The 26859-nt window shown below is 42.3% G+C and overlaps 1 protein-coding gene across 9 annotated transcripts in view; it reads left to right on the forward strand.

The window, feature by feature from the left end:
* chl1b (cell adhesion molecule L1-like b) overlaps positions 1-26859 on the forward strand; it is a 75352-nt gene that overhangs the window by 3366 nt on the left and 45127 nt on the right. Inside the window, exon 2 of one of the 9 annotated variants that reach the window (XM_064968904.1) lies at positions 3510-3577. The exons of 7 other annotated variants lie outside the window; for them this stretch is intronic. The gene's annotated coding sequence lies outside the window, so the exon portion shown is untranslated. Of the gene's footprint in view, positions 1-3509; positions 3578-3597; positions 3676-26859 lie in introns of those variants that run through there. One more of the 9 variants, XM_064968905.1, reaches the window with a different exon arrangement.

Genomic DNA, 26859 nt, shown 5'->3' on the forward strand with positions numbered 1-26859 from the left:
CAGTGCACTTGGTTTATTGCAGTCCGGATTATCATTTCCTCGTGGCTATGGGCTTACAAGCTTGTCATATCTCAGATGTTGTCATGTGTTCTTTCAGAAAGAGGCAGTTTGTGGTTATTGTTATGTCCTGGCAGAGGCATTCACAGCTCCATATTAGACATGTCTCCCCTTTATGGTGCCTTAGGCTATTTGTGAAAGGCTTTTCCATGAGAAATAAATCGTCTTTCCCTTTTCTCAATGAAACAGGCAGCATCTTACTTGTTCTGCCTCAGTACATGGTGAAAATGGCAGCTTCAAATACAATTTTGTACAGTTTTATGGAAAACAAATCCACAAAATCATGTTTACATTTTTCATCCTGCAATGTTTTCATAGGAATGAGAACCACGACCAATAGGATTAGGTTTTATTGGATGCCGTTTGAGCCAACTGTACATTGCCTTTCTGAAAGAACAGGATTTACAATGTAGCCCTGAGCCACTCTAGCCCCGCACGCCTATTATCATTCAGATTTAAAGTGCTTTTTGTTTTGTGGTGGTCTGAATTTTCACAAGTGTATCTAATACAGTATATGTTTAAAAAAAACACGCTGAAAAGGCCAGCGTATCCACAAGGTCCTCAAATGTACAACAAAACCCGACAGCCTTAAAGATAAAGAGTATAAAGAGTAAATAGTTACAGCGGTAGGATCTTCATTTGATCACTCTTTTGTTGCTGAGAATTAGGAAATACAAACTTGTAGTGTATTCAAGGTTTCAAAAGGCTTTTAAAGTGTGGAATTCCCACTTTAAAATGTCAGACTTGGTTTGCATGAACTACAAGAAATCTCCATAAATTATAATCCACGTAATAATTCACATTCCCTGTTGCTGCAGGGTTATTTTCCTGCTGTAGCAAACTGGCTCAAATGAAGATCCTACATCTGTATGATCCCGAATGAAAGCCAGCAGAATATCACCATTATTCCCAGTTTAACCTCATTCCAGATAACCCGTGAATATTGAAAAATACTAAACAAAGAGCAAAGACATAAAAGTGACAAATGTCCTGAATGGAATAGAGGGGGGATCACAGTCTCCTTTGCTGTGTTACCTACCGCAGAGGGTATTGTGGTGGTTGCATGGGCAAGGTTACAAGGCACCCCTTAGGGACGAGCTGTAGAAGAGCAGACAGGACTGAGGAAGACGGGACAGATGTGACAGACAGGCTCGGGGACAGGCAGATCTGGACAAGGAACAGTGCCGTTGTCTCAAGTAGCATGATACGATGAGGTAGCATAAAGTTCCCCCTTCCTTCCCTCTCAGCTGATGGGTAAATGTCATGTAAACCACTAAGGACAATGGGGAGTGTAATTTAGGAGAATATTGACGACACAAAGGATACACGAGGCTCATGTTTAACATCTACTACATGCGCTGCTATGTAATAGAGTACAACTTTCCTCGTACCAACTGTATTTTATGGGCAATGAAAATAGGTGCATGTTGTGCACACAACCATATGGCGTTGTTGTTGAATGAATCTGGTGGGTAGACAGACGCAAACAAACATCAACCGTATGCACAGTGACCCCATACATCCAAGTGTACACAAACACAAGCACCAGGTGCTCCACCATAATTGTCTAAGCCGCGTGTGCTCACCATTTTGCGGCTTCCCATAATATTAAAATGTAACTCCTGTTTTGTTTGGAATGAGATATGTCCCTAATAAAAGCCTCAGCCAGCGTCTGTAGGGGGAAACGTTGTAATGTCTGTCCCTAAGACCGAGCCTGGTGTGAGGGCAGCGGTCCTCTGGGACCTCATTACACAGCGTGGAGCTCTACTGGGGGCTGTAAGCAGAGCAGACGCCTGGCTGCCTGGGACTCTCAGCTTATGATGGAGATACATGCTAGATATAGGATCACTGGGTGTGATAAGCTATACACCAGCATCCCAACGTGTACTGCTCTGCATAGCAAGAGCCTGTTTACTTGCTCAGCCATGCCTCGAGTCAGGGCTCTCCCCTAACGGGGGATCAGAGCACGTATCAACCATAATTAGAATAATGAATCGAGGTGGGCATGCTTAATAGTTGGATGGGTTGCCATGTGTAAAATCTTAATCTTTTCTCAGTTGGAAGGTGCAGTGATTGCTGTGTGCTATTGTTCCAATGACTGTATATGAATGGACAAATCCATCGATTACGTGAAAACATAATAATTCCTATGTGAAGACCAGTGGAGGCTGCTAAGGGGAGGACGGCTCATAATATCTGGAAGGGAGTAAATGGAAGGGTATGAAACACATGGAAACCATGTGTTAGATGTATTTGATACCATTCCACTGATTCCACCCCAGCCATTACCATGAGCCACCAACCTCCTGGGGTGAAGAATCAATAGCGCATTGGAAGTTGGTTTATCTTGCTAAGATGGCGTCTCATGAAGACATAACATGCGCAGTTTGAGCTAGTCCAGGAAGTGACATTTGCAGCCGAGCTCAGTGCTGCCCCCACTCATTGTGTATCTCCAAGTTGAAGGCTGGCGTCCCGAGTGGCGAAGCAGTCTAAGGCACTGCATCACAGTTTTGCGGTGTCACTACAGCCTGGGGTTAGATCCCCGGCTGTGTCACAACTGGCCATGATCGGGAGTCCCATAGGGTGGCGCACAATTGACCCAGCTTTGTCTGGTTTAGGGGAGTGGTTGGCCAGTCGTCAGTTGATCGGTGTTTCCGCCGACACATTGGTGCATCTTCCGGTTTAAGCGAGCGGGTGTTAAAAAACAGCGCGGCTTGGCGGGTCATATTTCGGAGGACACATGACGCAACCTTTTCCTCTCCTGAGCCCGTTGGGGAGTAGCAACTAAATGATCCTTATAACTCCTTCTGTGTGAGCTTTTATAATAATTGGTTCAAGGACATACATCTGGTGTAATAGATGCAATTATTGGTGCCATGACTGTCTTCACATTTCTTTATTTTTTTATTTACTCAGAGATTGACCACGAAGATAGTCATTTTCCCATTCACTATAATGGGGGATCATGTTTTCTGAAAACAGTGCCTGCAGTACCACGGTCGGCCTAGAACTTCGGGGCTTCAATGAGAGGGGGAAGTCGTTCTCCCCTGTATTAACTAATGTTGGTTAGAGTTGGGTAATGTTACTGAAGCACAGCAGCTGGAAACAAATGACTTCATCATTTCAATTGAATGAGTGCTTTCAGGGATTCTCATTTGTCATAGCAAAATTGGAGTTGCTTTACATAGTTGATTTCCCCAGCTCAATTCACAATATATGACACCCTAAGATTCGTCAGCAATCAGCTGAATGTTTTGGTGCAGTTTTTCAAATGATAAAATACATTTAACATGTCTACAATATTAAACCTGACTGCTTGGCCATGAACTTCCATTTTGGAGATTTGTCAGAATATTTATTGGGTTTCTGGACATCTTTATGTCGGTCCTTGGCATACTGGTAGACAGCCAGAACACAGCAATAGTCTATTTCTTAATGTTCTCTTCCCCCAGACATGGAAAATGTTGAGGACAAGCCTTGCCAAACTGGTCAAGACCCAGCACCATTTGTCATCTTGGAGGTAACTTCTGCCCATTTCTACTGATCTAACCGTGAGACCACCTGCAGAGCAGTGGAGACCCTTTGACCTCATTATTTTTTCCAACTCCAGATTCTTGGGTAAATACCAAAACTCCTGGCGCTACATCGGATTGTAATGTTAGCCTGCCACCTATCACTTTCCAGTGTTTACTGCTAGGTTTTGCTAGTGCCAGGGAAGTGGTTTTATGTGAATTGCCTGCAGGTGTGTCTAAGTAAGTGAGTGAGGCTGAGTTTTTATCTCTGTCAGTGGGTTAGGGGGCCCAGTCTTGATAAAACCACATGGTGTCTTTCCTCCTAATCAGTATCTCATATATCCCTAATTTAGATAGTTAATGATGTGTGCAGAGAGAGGTTTCTATGTTTCCATAAACTTATTTTTTTGTCGACGTTTAGAAAGTTCACATAGAAAATAGATGTGACAATTGCTTGCTACGGCGTGTTTCCATTGAACTGTCTTGTGTCGTTAAAAACAGCTGGACGTAATGACGTCACCCCCCCCCCTCCAAAACAATGGTGTCTCAATAAATTGGCAACAGCCTGTATGCCCTCCCACCCTGTTTCATGTCCCAAGTAAGCATCATTCTCATGTGCCAACGTATCGCCACGGTCTTGCACAGAAACTTGCACTCCTGTACTCCTGTAGATCTGTAATAATTGGATCGTGAAATTTGCATCCAGCCAACCAGGAAAAACAAGGTGTGAAATTCAGGCATTCATTAAAGTCGGGACAATCCTTGTCCTGCAAAGAAACATTATTTTTGTTGCAACATTACTTTTGAGAAAATTAACCTGGGTCAATGGAAACCTGCCTAACAAGGCTTTGGGACAGTATGAACAGTAAATGTCATCTGTTGCTATTGTTTAACACTTTACAATTTAAAATGTCTTCATCATGTCTTGCTATGGACTTCTCTCATTAATACTTAAACAGGCAAAGGCTTTGGCATCCACTAGAATGGTGTTGTGTGCTTGTTATTTGAGGAAATAACTTGGGTATATGGGGAAACATGTTTTTCTTTCCTGTGTTTTATATTATATTGTACTGCTGATGAAACTAACACTGTGAACGTGTGAAACAATTTGATTGGTGTTACTTCTGATAGTTGCAGGTTTGCATGGGCATGTTTTGGCTTTCCATGGTGACATCACCATTCGGTCAATTGCTTATTAGACCAATAACAAAAAGTGTTCCAATAACAGCTAGTATTCCATTTTCCCCTCCCCAATTAGACCACTCCAGACAGGCCTTTAAAAGTACTCTGAAAACAAATAGTGTTATACCTTTTTTGGAGGATGATGAAAGCGTAAACGGACCCTAAATATTTTATTTATGTTGTCGGTTGCCATTATATTTTGGAAATCCCATTCACGTGCCCTTAGGAAAATCTTATTTTCAAAGTAAACCATCTCTAAGTAGAATCTGTGCCATATTTCTCTCTCAGAAATATAACAATACTATATAATACTACAGTACTTACTATAGAATTCTATTGTAAACTGTAGTATACTGTAGAATACTATACTTCAAACTGTAGCTTCCTGCGATCATGTGTAGTACTTACCAGAGGTGGGACCAAGTCATTGTTTTACAAGTCACAATTAACTCTCTCAAGTCTTAGCACTCAAGTCCCAAGTCAAGACAGGCAAGTCCGAGTTAAGTCTCAAGACAAGAGCATCAAGTCAAGTTTCAAGTCTTTAACCTTGAGTTTCAAGTCCTAAACAAGTCATTTTCACTTTTTATTTAACCAGGTAGGCTCGTTGAGAACAAGTTCTCATTTACAACTGCGACCTGGCCAAGATAAAGCAAAGCAGTTCGACACGTACAACAACACAGAGTTACACATGGAATAAACAAACATACAGTAGAAAAGATCTATATACAGTGTGTGCAAATGGGCTAAGATAAGGGAGGTAAGGCAATAAATAGGCCATGGTGGCGAAGTAATTATAATATACCAATAAAACACTGGAATGATAGATGTGCAGGATATGAATGTGCTACGCGTGCTCTGCACCAAATGTAATACCATCTCATATTCTTAACAAGAGTAATAGTTAGTATATTACATTTACACAAATCATGAATGCTTTAAAAAAAATCTATATATTTATTGCTTGCCAAATAAACGTTATATTTCCATGGAAATACATGGGTAGCCATGAGAAAGACCCCCCTCCCCCCAATAGTGATCGAGGATCGCTATGGGGCGCAATCGAGCGAGGCTTATACACAGGTACATAGGCTTGTACACAGGTACGTAGGCTTGTACACAATCGCCCAACCTTGTTTTTAGGAACGTCAGGCAGGATTTAGGCTACCAACTGCCTAGCCAGGTGTAGCTCAATCTTGGGTGCAATGATCACGTTCCCGCACTGACTGACTGTGTAGAGGCTCATTGAAAGTAATAAAATATATAGCTGTCGTCTATATTAGCCAGGACTTACCGTTCTTTGTGCAGCTTCAAATGTTGAACAAAGTTGGAAATTGTTGCGCCTCCGTCTCTAATTTTCTTCCCGCATGTTTTGCAAGTTGCAATCCGTTTTTTGTTGATACAGCGTTGTCTTTATATCCGAAAATAATAATTCTGGGTATCATCTTTCCAAGGGCTCCATCTGAATTCACCCGCCTACATTCCTCTGCACTGCCACACACAACTTTTTTTCAGCTGGTACTATTTGATTGGCTGCTGTCCGATTCAATCTGTAATCCGTTAAATGAAGAGTTGATGCGCTGCACACTTTTTTTTAATAGCATCATTTTTAATATTTGGGCTTGGGGAGGGTATGAAGTCAGTCAAAAGGCTCAAGTCCAAGTTAAATCACGAGTCATTGGTGTTAAAGTCGAGTCCAAGTCATCATATTTGTGACTTAAGTCTGACTCGAGTCTACACCTCATCTACACCTCTGGTACTTACCATATAATGTTGTAGTATACTGTAGAATACTACAGTAAATACAAAAGAAATGTGTAGTAAATACTACAGTAATGTTTGCAAAAACATTACACATTTTTAACTATAGTAAGAACTAAAGTCTGGGGCCTCCCGGGTGGCGCAGATGTCTAATGCACTGCATCTCAGTGCTAGCTGTGCCACCAGAGATTCTGGGTTCTGTCGCAGCCGGCCACGACCAGGCGGCCCCGGCACAATTGGCCCAGCGTCGTCTGGGTTCGGGAGGGTTTGGCCAGCAGGGATATTCTTGTCTCATCGTGCACTTGTGACTCCTGTGGCGGGCTGGGCACAGTGCACACTGACCAGGTTGCCAGGTGTTTCCTCCGACGCATTGGTGCGGCTGGCTTCCGGGTTGGATGTGCATTGTGTCAAGAAGCAGTGCGGCTTGGTTGGGTTGTGTTTCAGAGGACGCATGGCTCTCGATGTTTGCCTCTCCTGAGTCCGTACAGGAGTTGCAGTGATGAGACAAGACTGCTACTACCAATTGGGGAGAAAAAAGGGGTAAAACATTTTAAAATGAAAAACACTACAGTGAATATCATAGTTTTTATACCATAGTATTTCTTCATGTGGGAGTGATTTGAGCGTGGGGGCTCTTTCAATCTCCCTCAGAGATACCAGTGAGTTGTTGCACATATTTTTCATACAAATTTTCTTAAAGACAGTTTGCAAAAGCTCAAAAGATGAAGGCTTTAGTCGTTTTGAGGAGTGATCCAACAGCATGCAAAACCTAAGAAGGAAATCTCCTGAAGGGGAGGGGTACAAAATAGAACAATAGAATAGTAATGCCGTGGCAACAATGATGCCAACATTCAAATAGATGAATCAGTAGAGATATAAAGATGGAAAATATGTGCTTGGTTTCGTTTACTCTATAGGGACTTGAGAGAACCGTTTTGAATTCCAAATCCATTAAATAACAGACTTTTTACTTCCATTTTTCAATAGTCAGCACATAGATAGACCTCCCACAAGCTGGTGTAATCTCAGTGCATAGAGGATTTGAAATGGCTGTGAGGCTCCAGGCGATGGCTTTGAAACAAAAACAGATCAATAGAGGTGATCTAAGAAAAATCCCGCTTTGATATCTGGGGCTACAGGCCAGGAAATGTTCCCATCAATCTTTGGTGACAGAGACTCTCTCCTGATTGGATGGACAGCCTGCACTCTATGTCATTCTATTGACCCTGCCAGTTTCATGTGGCGTCTCTCAGAGTGGGACCGTGCGTCATTTTTCCGGTGTGAGCGGCAGGGAGGCCTTGTTGCATGACTCACCTCAAAGACTACAGCTAATTGGGATGCGGCCGCAGTTTTGTAGTCATTTCTTGTCTCCTCGCAAATGACAACACTCCATGGAACAGATTTTTCACTGCTCGGATTCGTTAATGTCATTCAGATGTGTTAAAAGCACACTTTGAAGCTAGAGAGAAGCAGAGAGAGAGAAAGAGAGGGACTGCTGTGCAAGCACGTCTACATGTGTAATTGTCATCAACAAAAGGATTAGGATTGAGCTATCATTGTATCCAATGCTGTCATCTTCAGATGTCTATTGTTTTCAGATCAAACTGTGTTCTACAGGCAATCATACTGTCTCCCCAATTATTGTCTGAATACGGAGCTTTATATCTATTCAGTGTCACGCACAATGGCTTTTCCCATGAATGAATTGAACACAAGCTTTTGTGTGAAGGAACAGAATATGTCTGAGACAAGAGGCGTTATAGGGATCTGCCTGCAGCTCTCGTTACCAGTTGACAATTATTTCCTCTGTTCCAGAATCTCCTCAATGTAGTAAACAATGCAGGGGTTAAAGATCCCAGACTGGGGGTCATGATAATTGGGAGACCATGTTGCTCTTACAATAGGATGACAGGGTCTACAGAGGATGTGCTCTGGTTTATCACCAGAAAGCAGGTATGATTGACAACCTGAGCCTTGGGGACTTACCAATTCCCTCAGGCACTAGTCTCTTCTCTGCTATAGCCTAAATAAATCTTCCAGGCTTCCTGTTTTTAAAGTATTTTACACCTCAGTAATTCCTTCTAACTGCTATTGGCTGCAGCTGAGACAGTTTCCATTGGCAACCTGTGCCATTAGGGACACGTGATGAAACTATTGAGTGTGAGGCGCCTGTGGCTCTGGCCCACATGTTCTCACACAGCAATATGTTCTCACACAACAAACCTGTCCACAAGTGTTTTTCTGTGTTTGCCCCTAGGGGGCCTGAGTCTTCTTGCTGAACACACACTTTTATGGCCCCCATGTCACCACCCCTGGGTTAACTCACCCCTGGGTTAACTCACCTGCAGTTGAGATGTTAGGAGCGTGTCTAAATACTCCATGTTGTCCCCTCGTAGCAGCAGGGGACCTGTGTTCAGGATGCCCCTGTTTACTGTTGGGGTCACCACCAGCAGTGGTAGAGGCAGAGAGAGTTTGGAGGTCAGGCAGACCCCCCCCCCGCTAGTCCGTGTCTAATGTCATTACTGACACGGAGGCTCCCTCAGCACCCTCCCTCTGTCGGAGTAAAACAACAATCCTTGCTCACTCCACCCTGCTCACCCCTACCACCCGTGGAGTGAGTAGAGCTAGGTCTTCTGATTCTAAGTGTGCCAGGACACCCATTAACCCGCTGCATTATCCTATCTCTTTATGCCAGTGTATGAAGGGCACTCAGGCAAGCTCTTCTCCATTCATTAGAGAGTGGACTGCATTCCTTCCAGTGAACATGGACATGGTGTGCTGGCCCTTGAAAAGCTTTCATTCCGATTGTGCTTCTGAACAGTAGCACCACTGTTCCCTTATATACAGTGCTGTCAGAAAGTATTCACACCCCTTGACTTTCTCCACAATTTGTTGTGTTACAAAGTGGGAATAAAATGGATTTCATTTTCATTTTTTGTCAACAATCTACACAAAATGCTCTAATGTCAAAGTGGAGGGGAATTATTTTTAAATATATAATAACGAATGGAAAATAGGTTAGATAAGTATTCATCCCCCTGAGTTAATACATGTTAAAATACATGTTAGAATCAAATTTGGGAGTGATTACATACCTATTACAGCTGTGAGTATTTCTGGGTAAGTCTCTAAGAGCTTTTCAAAGCTGGATTGTACAATATTTGCTCATGATATTTGCTTTAATTCTTCAAGCTCTGTCAAGTTGGTTGTTGACCATTACAATTTCAAGTCTTGCCATCGATTTTCATGAACATTTCAGTCAAAAATGTAACTAGGCCACTCATGAACATTCAATGTCGTCTTGGTGAGCAACTTCAGTGTATATTTGGCCTTGTATTTTAGGTTATTGTCCTGCTGAAAAGTGGATTTTTCTCCCATTGTCTGTTGGAAAGCAGACTGAACCAAGCATACCCACAACAAGATGCAGCAACCATCATGCTTGAAAATATGAAGAGTGGTATTTAGTGATGTGTTGAGTTGGATTTGCCCCAAACATAATGCTTTGTATTCAGGACAAAAAGAGCATTTCTTTGCCAGATTTATTTTCAGTATTACTTTAGTTCCTTATTGCAAACTGTATTTGTGTTTTGGAATATTTGTATTCCTTCTTTTTACTCCATCATTTACATTAGTATTGTGGAGTACTACAATGTTGTTGATCCATCCTCAGTTTTCTCCTATCACAGCCATTTAACTCTGTAACTGGTTTAAAAAACAAACATTAGCCTCATGGTGCATGGTCCCTGAGCGGTTTCCTTCCTCTCCATCAACTAAGTAAGGAAGGACGCCTGTATATTTGAAGTGACTGGGTGTATTGAAACAGCATCCAAAGTGTAATTAATAACTTCAGCATGCTCAAAGGGATATTCAATGTCTGTTTTTCTTTACCCATCTACCAATAGGTGTGCTTCTTTGCAAGGCATTGGAAGGTATTTGTCATTAAATCTGTGCTTGAAATTCACTGCTTGACTGAGGGACCTCACAGATAATTGTATTTATGGGGTAGAGAGATGGGGTAGTCATTCAAAAAATCACGTTAAACACGATTATTGCACACCGAGTGAGTCCGTGCAACTTATTATATGACTTGTTAAGCAAATACTCCTGGAGTATTTAGGCTTGCCATAACAAAGGGGTTGAATCCCTTTTAATTAATAAAAACGTCATTCCACTTTGACATTCTGGGGAGGTATTGTGTGTAGATCTAAATGTAATCCATTTTAAAAGTCAACGGGTGTGAATACTTTCTGAAGGCACTGTACGTAACCCTCAGGAAACAACTTAAGGAAATGTCCCGTTCATCAGAGTTTGTTCAGACAGACCCTTACCCAATTTCCGGCATTTGAGTGCCTGCTTAACATATTGCGTTACATATTCAGGCAGGTGAGCATCAAAGTCAAGGCACTCAATGGGTCAAATGAGTTATGGCAGATTTTCATTCAGTTAACACCCTATGAAATCAGTGAACAAGAACGTCAACAAACAGAGTCTCTCTCTGTCGTAACATCTGACCTCTGTGTGCCTACGTAATCATACTAGAGGATGAGCCAAAACAGTGTTCCGAGACGATTCTGTGACTGTCTTAGCATTGTAAGTGAAGTCACGTCTACCTGTCTGTGAGCTATGAGGCTGTGAAGTGGGGCTAGGACAGTGCGAGCCAACACAGCGAGTGCTAGTACTAGCGCTGCATGCTAAGGGGGAATTCCACTACCTCTGCGTTCAGCTCAGACAGGAACCAAGGGGGATTTGTTTTCCTCAACAAAAGCTGCAAATAATATCAAATGGTTTCTCCCCCCACAGTTCCTGATACACTGCTGCAAAGAGAGAAAATGTCTGATTTAAGGAGCCGTGCTTCTCGGTCTCTCTCAATGCACGATAGATTTGATGATGAGAGAGGTTGGCAACTTCAGTTTGATGCTTTGATTTGTTCTATTTGTGGAATCCAAATGCTAGAGATTACGAATGACACATGACTGCATTTTCCCCCTTCATATTTTACCTTGGTTTGAGGTTTTCATGAATGAGTGCAAATGTATTGGTGTGGTCAATTTCCTTCCCCTAAAAGGCTTTCCTCAGCATACATGTTAATAGTGTTCTGCTATGTTGCGTCCCACTGGGCACACACTGGTTGAATCCACGCGGTTTCCATGTCATTTGAATGAAATTACGTTGAATTGACGTCTGTGCCCATGTAACCGGTGTGAAAAGGCTAGCTAGTTAGCTGGGTGCGCGCTAATAGCGTTTAAATTGGTGACGTCACTCGCTCTGAGGCCTTGAAGTAGTTGTTTTCCTTGCTCTGCAAGAGCGCGGCTTTTGTGGAGCGATGGCTAATGATGCTTTGTGGGTGTCAGTTGTTGATGAGTGCAGAGGGTCCCTGGTTCGAGCCCAGGTACGGGCGAGGAGAGGGATGGAAGCAAAACTGTTACACCCAGTGGGATATTACAATAGCAGAAATCCACTATATCAAATGGGTTGGATCAGACAAAAATTTTTTTGGGTCAATACTGTCAACTAAGCTCCAGTGCTTTATTCGCCAGAGTGATAATATTGTTGCCCGACCGGTTCCTGCCTATTGGGCCGGTGAATGAGGAGATACAGACCCATCACAGGAGATCCCACTGTCAGGACAGAGCCTTAGGGCTCTGGGCTCAGCATGTCTAGCATGCAGAGCACAGCATTCGAGAACTCCACCAGCCATCATCGTTAGAGCTCTACTTCTCCAGAACGTAATGGCCATCCCTGCTCTGTTGTGTTCTGCCACCTAGGCATTTTCTGAGTGCTCATTGGAGACCGGCCGGTGTGGAGCCATGAATTAATGGTGGTGGGATGAATCCTACATGCTGTCAACCCTTTCAGGGGATGCATTGAGCAGCTCTTTTGAGGAATCAACCACGGTGAGTCGATCAGAGGTAACGTCCTCTCTCAACCAAGGCCACATCCTCAAAGGCGGCTAATTTGGGCTTTAAGTCCTCGTTTATCTTCATATAAAGGCTGAAAAGAAGATGGCGTTGTTTACTGTTTTCTGTATTGAGTGAGGCAGCGGGCTGGGAAGGAGGAGGGGAAGACAGTTGAGGCAGTGTTTGGCTTGGGGGAAGGGGAGCTGGTTGGTGCTGGTGAGCTAATGGAAGTGCTATCCCTAGACTCCTAATTACATTGAAGAGATTCCAGATACCCGTACGACGTACATCTTAAAACACGGAGAGCATTTCACTTTTTAAGAGGATGATTATTAAACGGCTTCCATATTTCCATAGAATCGTCTTCATTAATCATAGTTCTGTGAAGTGCCATATTTAAAAATCAATAAAACGCCATGACAAGACACATTAATCAACTGTGTTTACTGTTAATCATATTAAAAGGCTTTAAATGCTTGTAGTCTTTTTCCAATTACGTGCTACCCCCTTTGTCATCTTTGTGGAGTAGGTATAGATTTTTTGCCGGCCAAATGAACTGTTTGCTAAGAGCCTGCAGTCATCCCCTTCTCCAAATGTACACTTTGCAAATCAATAACCCCAGAGAGGTTGAGGTTAATTCACTCCACCGTCTCCGAGGTACTCGTTGAGTCAATTTGGTTTAATGTCGTCCAGCCTGCTGTTGTTGCTATTGAACAGGCTTGTTTGACATAGTCGCAGAAAGCAACACATTTTCAATCGGCGCCACGTTTTTCTCATGTATTTTGAACATCGTATTAATGTATTCATGTGGAGGCAGCCATGAGAGAAACACATGGGTGTTCTTCTTCCTGATTTGGCTCTCCATCAACTTGTGACTCCCCTCTGACAGTGTATGAATCATCACTGGATGTGTCTTGATGTGATTCATATCTGTCACATGGGGCATCATTAATAATGATTAGCCTGTGGCTGTACTGTGGCATACCTGATGCTGATCAATACTTATATTCCATCAGATCAATGTCCAGTGTCGTCATGCAGAACAAGGGGTTCTGATCTCTGGCTCTCGTTGGCGTATTTTGTTTTTAATTGAATTCCTAATCTTATTAAAAGGGTTTGGTATGTCCTCTGTGGTAAAACCCTTGTGTGCGCTGACAAGAGGCAACCTACGTTTGTCTGTCTGTCCAACTGTAGCTCCCCGCCTCTCTCAACCTCCTCTACTCGTTGCCAATGATGGATCCCCTACCTCTGCTTTCTCTGCCTACTCTGATTTATTCAGAACATCAGGCACAGTGCAGCACCTCAGGTATAGATGAAGGATTCATTTCAATATCTTTGTGTGGGTGTGCATCGGTAATTCAATTACACATTCACCAGGAGGTTTGAAGTTCGAGAGGGATACAATTGAATGTTATTAATGAGAATGGATTAAAGGACCGGTGGGATGCTATTGTAATCTGCACTGTGTCAATGGTTAGCACATTGTTATGGGGATGCTATTGTAATCTGCACTGTGTCAATGGTTAGCACATTGTTATGGGGATGCTATTGTAATCTGCACTGTGTCAATGGTTAGCACATTGTTATGGGGATGCTATTGTAATCTGCACTGTGTCAATGGTTAGCACATTGTTATGGGGATGCTATTGTAATCTGCACTGTGTCAATGGTTAGCACATTGTTATGGGGATGCTATTGTAATCTGCACTGTGTCAATGGTTAGCACATTGTTATGGGGATGCTATTGTAATCTGCACTGTGTCAATGGTTAGCACATTGTTATGGGGATGCTATTGTAATCTGCACTGTGTCAATGGTTAGCACATTGTTATGGGGATGCTATTGTAATCTGCACTGTGTCAATGGTTAGCACATTGTTATGGGGATGCTATTGTAATCTGCACTGTGTCAATGGTTAGCACATTGTTATGGGGATGCTATTGTAATCTGCACTGTGTCAATGGTTAGCACATTGTTATGGGGATGCTATTGTAATCTGCACTGTGTCAATGGTTAGCACATTGTTATGGGGATGCTATTGTAATCTGCACTGTGTCAATGGTTAGCACATTGTTATGGGGATGCTTTCCCCTAATTTCAGCAATCGACTGATTGGGGTCCTCCCCTGTATCACAGTTTAATCTGCTTAAAGTTAGAGATAACCATGCCAGTGAAAACTCTGCCAACATAAATAATGGAACATGTCCAAAACCTAATGGATCAAGCCACTTGTACAGGCTCTCACATGAAAGAAATATAGTTCACTTTCTGTTTGTATCATTTCTTGTTTTTCAATAACCTACCTTCTGGATGGATTGGTCTGCATACTGTAGGGCATTAGAGCTGATACTGGCTGAAACCCACCCACTGTGAGTTGGACATATATGCACAGTGCTATGGCACACCTTGTCTGCCATTATTAACAACCAGACACATAGTATCTAAAGGATGCATTATGCATGATAATCCCAAATCATAGTTTTCCACCGTTGACGCTTTCAGCGTTACCAGGATGAAAGCTTGAAGGATAACCAGCTAAGGTACGGCCCTGGACTGACCAGATGTCCCGCTGGGTCCTCAGCGTGAACCCTAACAAGAGATCAATGGAGCTTTCATTAGTGCAGAAAACAGTGTGGAATTCTGCTCCATCTATTACCGACCTCTTTAAAAGCATTAAGATTAAAATCAATTAAATACAGCTGTGTGACATTTCACATCCTTTGGTGTGTGTGTGTGTGTGTGAAAGCAAGGTTATGCGTGTCGGATTGAGTTGTAAATATATGTCATGAAGGAAAATGTAGTTACTGTCTGGCATGTCTTTGCAGATAGTCTATTTTGTTCTCTGTGGCACACCAGAAAGGTCACAATTGAAGCTTACTCCACTTTTATTGATTTATTTGACCTCTCGGTCCCCACATAACCTTATGTCTGTTGAAGATCAATGGACTATCAGCGGTAACGTATTTGACAATATTAGAAAATGCATTGTTTGAATCTAAAAACATCAAATTGCACATACAGTATACTGAACAAAAATATAAAAACATCTTGCAACAAAAATATGATAACAACTTGCAACAATTTCTAACATTTTCCTAAGTTACAGTTCATATAAGGAAATCAGTCAATTGAAATAAATTAATTTTGGTGCAGTCAGAATTTGTTTTCCCCACAAAATGGCTTTATTACAGACATAAAATATTTTACTCATCAATCTACACACAATACCCCATAATGACAAAACCAAAACAGGTTTTTAGAAATTGTTGCTAGTTTAAAAAATAATAATAATAACTGAAATATAACTTTACATAAGTATTCAGACCGTTTACTCAGTACTTTGTTGAAGCACTTTTGGCTGCGATTACAGTCTCGAGTCTTCTTGGGTATAGCTTGGCAAACCTGTATTTGGGGAGCTTCTCCCATTCTTCTCTGCAGATCCTCTCAATCTCCGGCAGGTTGGATGGGGAGCTTCGCTGCACAGTTTTTTCAGGTCTCTCTAGAGCTGTTAGATCGGGTCGTTGTTCTGTTGGAAGAAGAACATGCGCCCCAGTCTGAGGTTCTGAGTGCTCTGGAGCAGGTTTTCATCAAGGATCTCTCTGTACTTTGCTCCGTTCATCTTTGCCTCAATGCTGACTTGTCTCCCAGTCCCTGCCGCTGAAAAACATCCCCACAGCATGATGCTGCCACCACCATGCTTCACCGTAGGGATGGTGCCAGGTTTCCTCCAGATGTGACACTTGGCATTCAGGACAAAGAGTTCAATATTGGTTGTACCAGACCAGAGAATTTCATTTCTCATGGTCTGAGAGTCTTTAGGTGCCTTTGTCAAACTCCAAGCGGGCTGTCATGTGCCTTTTACTGAAGAGTGGCTTCCATTTGGTCATTCTACCATAAAGGCATGATTGGTGGCGCTGCAGAGATGGTTGTCCTTCAAGAAGGTTCTCCCAACTCCACAGATGAACTCTAGAGCTCTGTCAGAGTGACCATCAGGTTCTTGGGTCACCTCCCTGAACAAGGCCCTTCTCCCCCGATTGCTCAGTTTGGCCGGGTGGCCAGCTCTAGGCAGAATTTAGGTGGTTCCAAACTTCTTCCATTTAAGAATGATGGAGGCCACTGTGTCCTTGGGGATCTTCAATGCTGCAGACATTTTTTGGTACCCTTCTGTGCCTCGACACAATCCTGTCTCTGAGCTTTGCGGACAAATCCTTCGACCTCATGGCTTGATTTTTGCTCTGACATGCACTGTCAACTGTGGGACATTATATAGACTGGTGTGTGGCTTTCCAAATCGTGTCCAATCAATTGAATTTACTACAGGTTTCAACAACTCGATTGGAGTCCACATCTCAAGGATGATCAATGGAAACTTATGTAAATAAGGTATTTCCGTTTTTTTATTTTATACATTTGCAAGAATGTATAAAAAAACAGTTTTTGGTTTGTTTTTATGGGGTATTATGTGTAGATTGCTGAGGATTTTTTTATTTAATATTTTTTTTAATACGGCTGTAACGTAACAAAATGTGTAGAAAGTCACGATCTGAATACTTTCTGAAGGCTGTGTGTGTGTGTGTGTGTGTGCTCGCAAAAATAAAGGGAACACTAAAATAACACATCCTAGATCTGAATGAATGAAATATTCTTATTAAATACTTTTTTCTTTACATAGTTGAATGTGCTGACAACAAAATCGCACAAATTATCAATGCAAATCAAATTTATCAACCCATGGAGATCTGGATTTGGAGTCACACTCAAAATTAAAGTGGAAAGCCACACTACAGACTGATCCAACTTTGATGTAATGTCCTTAAAACAAGTCAAAATGAGGCTCAGTAGTGTGTGTGGCCTCCACGTGCCTGTATGACCTCCCTACAACACCTGGGCATGCTCCTGATGAGGTGGCGGATGGTCTCCTGAGGGATCTCCTCCCAGACCTGGACTAATGCATCCGCCAACTCCTGGACAGTCTGTGGTGCAATGTGACGTTGGTGGATGGAGCGAGACATGATGTCCCAGATGTGCTCAATTGGATTCAGGTCTGAGTAACGGGCGGCCAGTCCATAGCATCAATGCCTTCCTCTTGCAGGAACTGCTGACACACTCCAGCCACATGAGGTCTAGCATTGTCTTGCATTAGGAGGAACCCAGGGCCAACCGCACCAGCATATGGTCTCACAAGGGGTCTGAGGATCTCATCTCGGTACCTAATGGCAGTCAGGCTACCTCTGGCGAGCACATGGAGGGCTGTGCGGCCCCCCCAAAGAAATTCCACCCCACACCATGACTGACCCACCGCCAAACCGGTCATGCTGGAGGATGTTGCAGGCAGCAGAACGTTCTCCACGGCGTCTCCAGACTGTCACGTCTGTCACATGCTCAGTGTAAACCTGCTTTTATCTGTAAAGAGCACAGGGAATTTGTCAATCTTGGTGTTCTCTGGCAAATGCCAAACGTCCTGCACGGTGTTGGGCTGTAAGCACAACCCCCACCTGTGGATGTCGGGCCCTCATACCACCCTCATAGAGTCACTTTCTGACCGTTTGAGCAGACACATGCACATTTGTGGCCTGCTGGAGGTCATTTTGCAGGACTTTGGCAGTGCTCCTCCTGCTTCTCCTTGCACAAAGGCGGAGGTAGCGGTCCTGCTCCTGGGTTGTTGCCCTCCTACGGCCTCCTCCACTTCTCCTGATGTACTGGCCTGTCTCCTGGTAGCACCTCCATGCTCTGGACACTACGCTGACAGACACAGCAAACCTTCTTGCCACAGCTCGCATTGATGAGCTGTACTACCTGAGCCACTTGTGTGGGTTGTAGACTCCGTCTCATGCTACCACTAGAGTGAAAGCACCGCCAGCATTCAAAAGTGACCAAAGCATCAACCAGGAAGCATAGGAACTGAGAAGTGGTCTGTGGTTGCCACCTGCAGAACCACTCCTTTATTGGGGGTGTCTTGCTAATTGCCTAGAATTTCCACCTGTTGTCTATTCCATTTGCACTACAGAATGTGAAATGTATTGTCAATCAGTGTTGCTTCCTAAGTGGACAGTTTGATTTCACAGAAGTGTGATTGACTTGGAGTTACATTGTGTTGTTTAAATGTTCTCTTTATTTTTTTGAGCAGTGTATATATATAGTACCAGTCAAAAGTTTGGACACACCTACTCATTCTAGGGTCAAATTGCTGCAAAGAAACCACTACTAAAGGACATCAATAATAATAAGAGACTTGCTTGGGCCAAGAAACACGAGCAATGGACCGGTGGAAATCTGTCCTTTGGTCTGCTGAGTCCAAATTTGAGATTTTTAGTTCCAACATCCCTGTCTTTGTGAGACGCAGAGTTGGTGAACGGATGATCTCCACGTGTGGTTCCCACTGTGAAGCATGGAGGAGGAGGTCTGATGGTGTGGGGATGCTTTGCTGGTGACATTGTCTGTGATTTATTTAGAATTCACAGCACACTTAACCAGCATGGCTACCACAGCATTCTGCAGCGATACGCCATCCCATCTGGGTTGAGCTTAGTGAGACTATCATTTGTGTTTCAACAGGACAATGTCCCAAAACACACCTCCAGTCTGTGTAAGGGCTATTTGACCATGAAGGAGAGTGATGGAGTGCTTGGAATGAATGCATTGGACTGCAGAGTGAAGGAAAAGCAGCCAACAAGTGCTCAGCGTATGTGGGAACTCCTACAAGACTGTTGGAAAAGCATTCCTCGTTTAGCTGGTTGACAGAATGCCAAGACTGTACAAAGCTGTCATCAGGGCACAAGGTGGCTACTTTGAAGAATCTATTTGTGTAACACTTTTTTTGGTTACTACGTGATTCCATGTGTTATTTCATAGTTTTGTTGTCTTCACTATTATTCTAGAATGTAGAAAATAATAAAAAATAATTAAATACCCTGAGTAGCTGTGTCCAAAACTTTTGACTGGTACTGCATAGATGGTGTAAATAGACACTATGGACTGTATATTAATTCAATATGTATGTACAGCAGTAGTTATATAGGATGAGCCTTGAGTAGAATACAGTATATACATATGAAGTGGGTAAAACAGTATGTAAACATTATTATTGTGACCAATGATCAATGTCTCGATCTACGGTACATGAGGCAGCAGGATTCAGCCAACAAGCTGGATTAATTATTTCCAGTAAACATACTCTTTTTTTCCCAGTCCTATTATGGGAAAGCATGGTGGGTAAATCAGTAAAGCGAAAGCCCTAATGACAAGCATTGAGCATCTCAGGCCTTTTAAGGAGTGGCCTGCCGTCTGTCCACACAGACAGACAGTATGGAGGGCCAGAGCACAGAGACAGATGAGCCTGTCTGTCGTGGTACACTGCTAATCCTCCTGTGGAAAATGTCTCTCGGATCCGTCTCACATGAATGAGCAGCTCGAGATGAGGCAGTCCAATATTGGGGGGGGATTAATGGTGTGTGTGTGTGTGAGAGGGAGTAGGCGTGTGTCTGTGTATCTACCGTACATTGACATTCAGGTCACTAAAAGCCGCGCTGTTCCATAACCCTTCAAGCTGTACCATTTATTGTAATATGACGAGCAAAAATAATCTATAAAGCCTTCATGTGTTTTATTGTATACTGGCAAAAACATGCTTTGTGACTCTGGATGTTTTTCTTCTTTGCCTGCATAAATCCTCTGTAGAACTACATATTATATTAATGTATGGACACGTTAATGGAGGCCATTTCTAATTCATTGGGTAGCGTACATTTTTTCGAGCATACCGTGAAACTGGCATTCCACAGTGGTGGGAAAGACATGGCTTTATTGTTCTCAGTTTTAGGCTGTTCTACCTTTCCCATAGCCAATTAGCCGCTGTCAGGTAGAGCCCGCAGGCACAATTCTATAAAAGTTCACCAGGAAACTGTATTACCATGTAAATAACATCCCTTCTGGCTTCCTGTTTACCTGATGGATTGCACTAATCAATTGCTTGTTTGGGTAAGAGGGCTCGTTGTTATTATACTTCAATACAAGCTTGTTCTTAAGGAAATGATGTCAAAAATGGCTAACTTAGACTCTCAAAGTATAGCCTTATTCTTTATCAACTTTAAACCGACAACAATAAGGCTTTTGATATTTGTGTCCTAAAGGGTCTTGTCAAGGAAACAGGCTGACAGTGCTGTGAATTCACAAGTTTGACATTACTCTACAAAACCGAGAGCTTGGGATGATAAAGTTCTATCCGCGACAAGATGATTCTAAGATAACTGGCTTTAAAAAGCTCCGAACCCTCATTGGTTAACAACATGAATTTGGTTACTTGAACAAAACAAGGCTACGTCAACAACAACAACAACATTTTGACGAAAATGCAGATAGAACCTTATAGTCCCAAGCTCTCGCAATGTCGAATAGTCAAAACCAAAAGACCACCAAAGAAATTGATTAGGGTGTATAAACCCACACCTGCAGGCCACATCTGGTCTTTCTGAACCCTGTGGAACAGTATAGTAGTGTACATTTCCTGAATAATTATTTTAAGGGTCTGATATCAGATAACCGACTGATACTCAGCCATGTGAAAGGGTGTAGGCCTACTTTTCACAAACTGTTTCACCTCACAAATGGAGAGTAGTAAGGAGAAGCAAAGGACATGGAACGACACCTATTATCCTGTTTGACGAGAAGGTCCACATCTTAGTCTGTGGGCTATATGGGCTAAGTAAACAGAAGTTCCAATTATCTTATATTCCCACTTTTCAAACAGTTACCATTTTTTTATTTATAATATCCGGGACCCAAACATATGATTTTTGACGAGCTACGCTGTATAACATGTGGGGTATCTCTGAATATCAAGTGATAAGACACTGAAAGGCTTTTCAAAGTCTCTGACAGCCTGTGCCACTTGAAAGCATTCTCGTGCAGATGAAATGAAACACCTGCTTCATTGAAACACTACGTAACACCCGGAAAGTTATCTTTCTGAAACTTGAAAGGACAGATGGAGCATTTAGGAATCGAGTCAAAAAGGGGACCCTTTAGAGTGCCGCCTTTGTCAAGCTCACATCAAACGCCCCGCCTGGAAAGAGAATAGAATTGCTCTGTGTTGTCTGTCCGCGTGCAGGGGAAAGTTTGTTGTTTGCTACAGCTAAAGTCACACTGAGTAAAATGAAGTACTTTTCACACGGTGGTAATTGTTGATATGTTGGCAATTTGTAAGTATATTTACTCCTCGTGTACAGTATTTCAGATGTTAACAAAAAAAAATATGTTTGAGTCTTTAAATCGGTCATACAAAAATAGTACCGAAGAGTACGTGAAGAACAGATACTGTGTATACTTCATTGGTTCCAGTGCACTAGCCATTTAGAAAGCGATTCCTAACACAAAATAATATATTCTGGTCTGTCTGTTTTTGCCAGGTGCTGTGCAGACAAAGTGGAAAGGATATTATTTATTAGTGCTGCCCATGGACAATTGTATAATGATATCCACTTTTGGAACCTTCTAGTTGTATCCTTGCTCCAGCAATCATGGCTGTGGTCAGGTTAAACATTTTTGTGCCAGAACACAGGGTGTTATGTTCCAGATTCACATTCAATATTCATACAAAGAATTCAAGGATTCAAGTGATATTAATTTCCATAAAAGCGGTGTATGATACAGGTTGTGTTGAATGTGCTACTCTTTCCATCTGTCTAAGTGCCAGTGAAAGGGTTAAGGGGGACACAGAAAGGTAAGTGGAATGTTAAGGGTCTGCCGTTCATATGAGCAAAGAGAGAGTTAATTGAGGTCTATAGAGGTTTGGAGTTGTTGGGCAAAAGGACACCGATGTCCTTGGTCTCAGTGTAAATGTTACCGTGACAGACAGTGCAAAAGCATTTAGCTGTTTCGTGGAATATAATCTTGTTTTGGAAACATTTAGCTTAATCCTAAAATCTAAACCAGAACATGTTATGGTGGGCCAGGGGTGGGTGTATATGTCATCATATGCCATCTGTAGACAGATCTGCCATGAAAAAAGTGGATAGTGGAATATGTCATAGTTGTTGCAGGATACACAGACATTGTTAATGCAGTAAAAAAAATGATTTGTTGTGAAATACAGCATTCAGTATCGTAACTGCCTGAGGTCAAATACTACAGAGCGGAGGAGAGGGTGGGCTAAAGTTGAGGTTGGCCAGCGTTGAAGCCAGCCAATCCAGTTACCTCTCTGTAGCAATCATGTATTTCCTGGGAGCAGCTGGGTCATCATGTTAGCTAGTTATTGAACAGAAAGCATTGTGAACTCCACGATACGTCATCCAAAAGCAAAAAACAAACCAACAAAGAAAACGGTGATTTAGAAGGGATTTCCGGCACACTCACACACACAAAAAAGGTGCCATCTAGAACCTAAAAGGGTTCTTCGCCTGTCCCCGTAGGAGAACCCTTTTGGGTTCCATGTAGAACCCTTTTCCACAGCGGGTTCTACATGGAACCCAGAAGAATTATACCCGAAACCCTAAGGGTTCTCCCACGGGGACAGCTGAAGAACCCGTTTTGGAAGCCTTTATTCTAAGAGTACCTTACGTCTAAATCAAACAAGGTAGATGATGTATTGTATGTTGTAAGGGAGCGAAGTAACAGAATTAAGCAACAATAATGACAAAAGAGGGTAATAAGGTGAAATGGAAAGGAAGATTTTCTCTACAGTAGATTGAGGTCTGGACAGAAGCCACAATCATTGCTGTGATCCACAGACTCTTTGATCGGCATGGCACCATCAAATATTTGACTGGGCCACTCCTTTTAGAGGTTACTGATGCGTCTGAACAGCAGCCTTTAAACATTGTGAGGGAATGAATGCATTGCGCACACACTCCCAATAGCACAGGTTTTGAGTGGAACCCAGAATCACATATTTAAATATCATTCAGGGAGCTGAAAATAGTTTTACTCGCAGTTGAGCTTTTGAAACTTGCTTGGTAAAATATATATATATATATTAAGGGGAAAAAAATAGGTTAGGTCCCCTGACACTATTCATAAAAATTCATATATGCTAATAGTGAGGGCTTTGAACCCTTTCTATTCATTGAATGACAAAATTCCAGATACAATCTGAAAATGCTTTATATAATATACTTTATTATATAAAAGCACTGGTGGATTGACAATGTAATTGAACCATCTGTTTTTTAAGATGGAAACATTATATCGCTGAGGATCGGGATTTGGGGGAGTTTGTCGGGAGATCAGGGAAAATGAGGGGAAATCCTCTCCCTCAGCTGGCATTGATGTCAGGTTTTCACTCTGTTGCTGTAGAGAAAACATTCCATGTACACAAATGTTGAGTGTGCATTACAGGGGATCAATCAGGGGGTCAGTACTGTTGTCAGGGCTAAGTCCCCTGGACCTGTAAGCTTTTTCAATATTCTGACTCCACCATCCACTCAATCAACTGCCAGTTCAGCACCAAATATACAAATAAGGACTACCATGCAAGCCTATCAAAATACAGGGTAAAAGTGATGATATGTCTTTGCACAAAAACAGAAAACTCTGAGAATAAAAGGTGCTATATGGAACCTAAAAGGGATTTTCGGCTGTCTCCATAGGATAACCCTTTTTGGTTCCAGACTGAACTATTTTGGGTTCCAGGAAGAACCCCCTTTTAGGTTCCATATAGCACCTTTTTTTTCTAAGAGTGTAGCTTCAGAGAGAGGAAAGATGACAGATCATGCAGCTTTGTCTGTAGGCCACGTTGTGAAGGACATCTTGGACACAGGTTGAGTGTCTCTCTGCTGGCTTCTGCCTAACAAAGCACAGCATCCCAATCTTGCTGCCTTTCGTCACCCACATTGATAAGGAAATAATTACTTTCCCTTCTTCCCCTGCAATGACTGTCCCCTGCATCTCCTTCACTCATTAACTTCCTCAGTGTTCCTTCTCAAGTCTGAACTGCTACTGCTCTCATTAAAGACAAAGAGAACACAGAATTGCTGGAATTATAGTTCATCCTCTACCTCAGCACCTGTTCTGTTGGCCCTGATATGCATTTTGTTATCCCTCTAACCAGCACACAAGGTCCCACAGCACCAGGAAATATGTGGACGTTGTTATAGCGACAAGTTGCCCACAATGCCAATAACTTCCACAAAGAGATTTTATATGTCTAGGACCAATGCAATCTTTATGTTCTTCCACATACCATAAAGGTTCAGAAAATCACTATAGAGGCTCACTTTTTGTGAGCTTGTGTGTGACTACGTACGCTTGATAAGAGAGAGAGAGATAACAAGGCCCCCGCAATTCCACAGGAAACCAGTTTTGTTGTTGTCAAACACTTCTGTTGAAAGTATGTCTGTGTTTTCCATGATGCAGAGACCCCACCAGCAACCACTATTAGGGCAAACTGTGCCATGTCGTGACATGGGAACACCAATAAAAAGTGTTAGGAGCCGGAGGCATTAGCATTTTGGAAGCAGCTGAATGGTTGCGTTTGTTCCTGTTCCTGCATCTCCCAGAAAGACTCTATTAAAGGGAGGTTTAGAGATTGCTTTGCTTTGCTCATATTACAGTTGGTATTGCAAGGGGAGAAAGTTTGACAGTAAAAGTACGTTTTCCTTTGAGAGTTGTGCACTCTTCTTCTTTCAACCGTCAGTTTCCCTTGGTGATGTTTTGAGGTCCCTCAGAAATGTAGAGTTTTGTATTTAAATGAGGTGGAACAATAATTGCTTTAAACAGGAAATCATGAATGAAGCATCCGTCATTCCTTGATAACTTCAGGAACGTGTCTCTCAATGTACAGTATATATAAAGTACCAGTCAAACATTTGGCCGCACCTACTCATTCAAGGGTTTTTATTTTTTAATTTTTTTCAATATTTTCTACATCATAGGATAATAGTGAATACATCAAAACTATGAAATAACACTTATGGAATTATGTAGTAACCAAAAAAGTGTTAAACAAATCAAGATATATTTTAGATTCTTAAAAGTAGCCACCCTTTGCCTTGATGACAGCTTTGCACACTCTTGGCATTCTCTCAAACAGCTTCACCTGGAATGATTTTCCAACAGTCTTTAAGGAGTTTCCACATATGCTGAGGACTTGTTGGCTGCTTTTCCTTACCTCTGAGGTCCAACTCATCCCAAACCATCTCAATTAGGTTGAGGTCGGGTGATTGTGGAGGCCAGGTCATCTGATGCAGCACTCCATCAAATCTAATCAAATGTATTTATATAGCCTTTCGTACATCAGCTGATATCTCAAAGTGCTGTACAGAAACCCAGCCTAAAACCCCAAACAGCAAGTAAGCAGGTGTAGAAGCACGGTGGCTAGGAAAAACTCACTCTCAGCACTCTCCATCACTCTCTTTCTTGGTCAAAAAGCCTTTACACAGCCTGGAGGTGTGTTGGGTCATTGTCCTGTTGAAAAAAACAAATGATAGTCCCAGTAAGCGCAAACCAGATGGGATGGCGTATCACTGCAGAATGCTGTGGTAACCATGCTGGTTAAGTGTGCCTTGAATTTGACAGTGTCACCAGCAAAGCACCCCCACACCCTCACACCTCCTCCATGTTTCACGGTGGGAACCACACATGCAGAGATCATCTGTTCACCCACAGTACACTGTGTCTCACAAAGACACCGCTGTTGAAACCAAACATCTCAAATTTGGACTCACCAGACCAAAGGACAAATGTCCATTGCTCGTCCATTGCTCGTCCATTGCTCAAGCAAGTCTCTTCTTATTATTGGTGTCCTTTAGTAGTGGTTTCTTTTCTTTGTAGAAATTCAACAATGACGGCCTGATTCATGCAGTCTCCTCTGAACAGTTAATGTTGATGTGTCTGTTACTTGAACTCTGTGAAGCATTTATTTGGCTGCAATCTGAGGTGCAGTTAATTGCTGATTTAATAGTCTGGTAACTCTAATGAACTTATCATCTGCAACAGAGGTAAACTCTGATTCTTCCTTTCCTGTGGCGGACCTCATGAGAGCCATTTTCATCATAGCGCTTGATGACTGCACTTGAAACTTTCAAAGTTCTTGAAATTTTCCGCATTGACTGACCTTCATGTCTTAATTAACTTTTAACAAGACACAGCTGTTAATTATGTTGTTCCAGCTGATGCTGGTTGAGAGAATGTCAATAGTGTGCAAAGGGTGGCTACTTTGAAGAATCTCAAATATAAAATATATTTAGATTTAACACTTTTTTGGTTACTACATGATTCCATGTGTGTTATTTTATAGTTTTGATGTATTCACTATTTTTCTACAATGTAGAAAATAGTACAAATAACGAAAAACCATTGAATGAGTAGGTGTGTCCAAACTTTTGACTGGTACAGTATATATACATATATTTTTATTTATATTCCGGACTCTGACATTGCGCGTTCTGATATGTTGTTACTTTTTGGTTTATGTGTGCATTGTTATTGTATTGCTAGGTATTACTGCGCTGTTGAAGCTA

This window comes from Oncorhynchus masou, chromosome 6 (assembly GCF_036934945.1).
Source record: "Oncorhynchus masou masou isolate Uvic2021 chromosome 6, UVic_Omas_1.1, whole genome shotgun sequence".
Classification (NCBI taxonomy): Eukaryota; Metazoa; Chordata; class Actinopteri; order Salmoniformes; family Salmonidae; genus Oncorhynchus; species Oncorhynchus masou.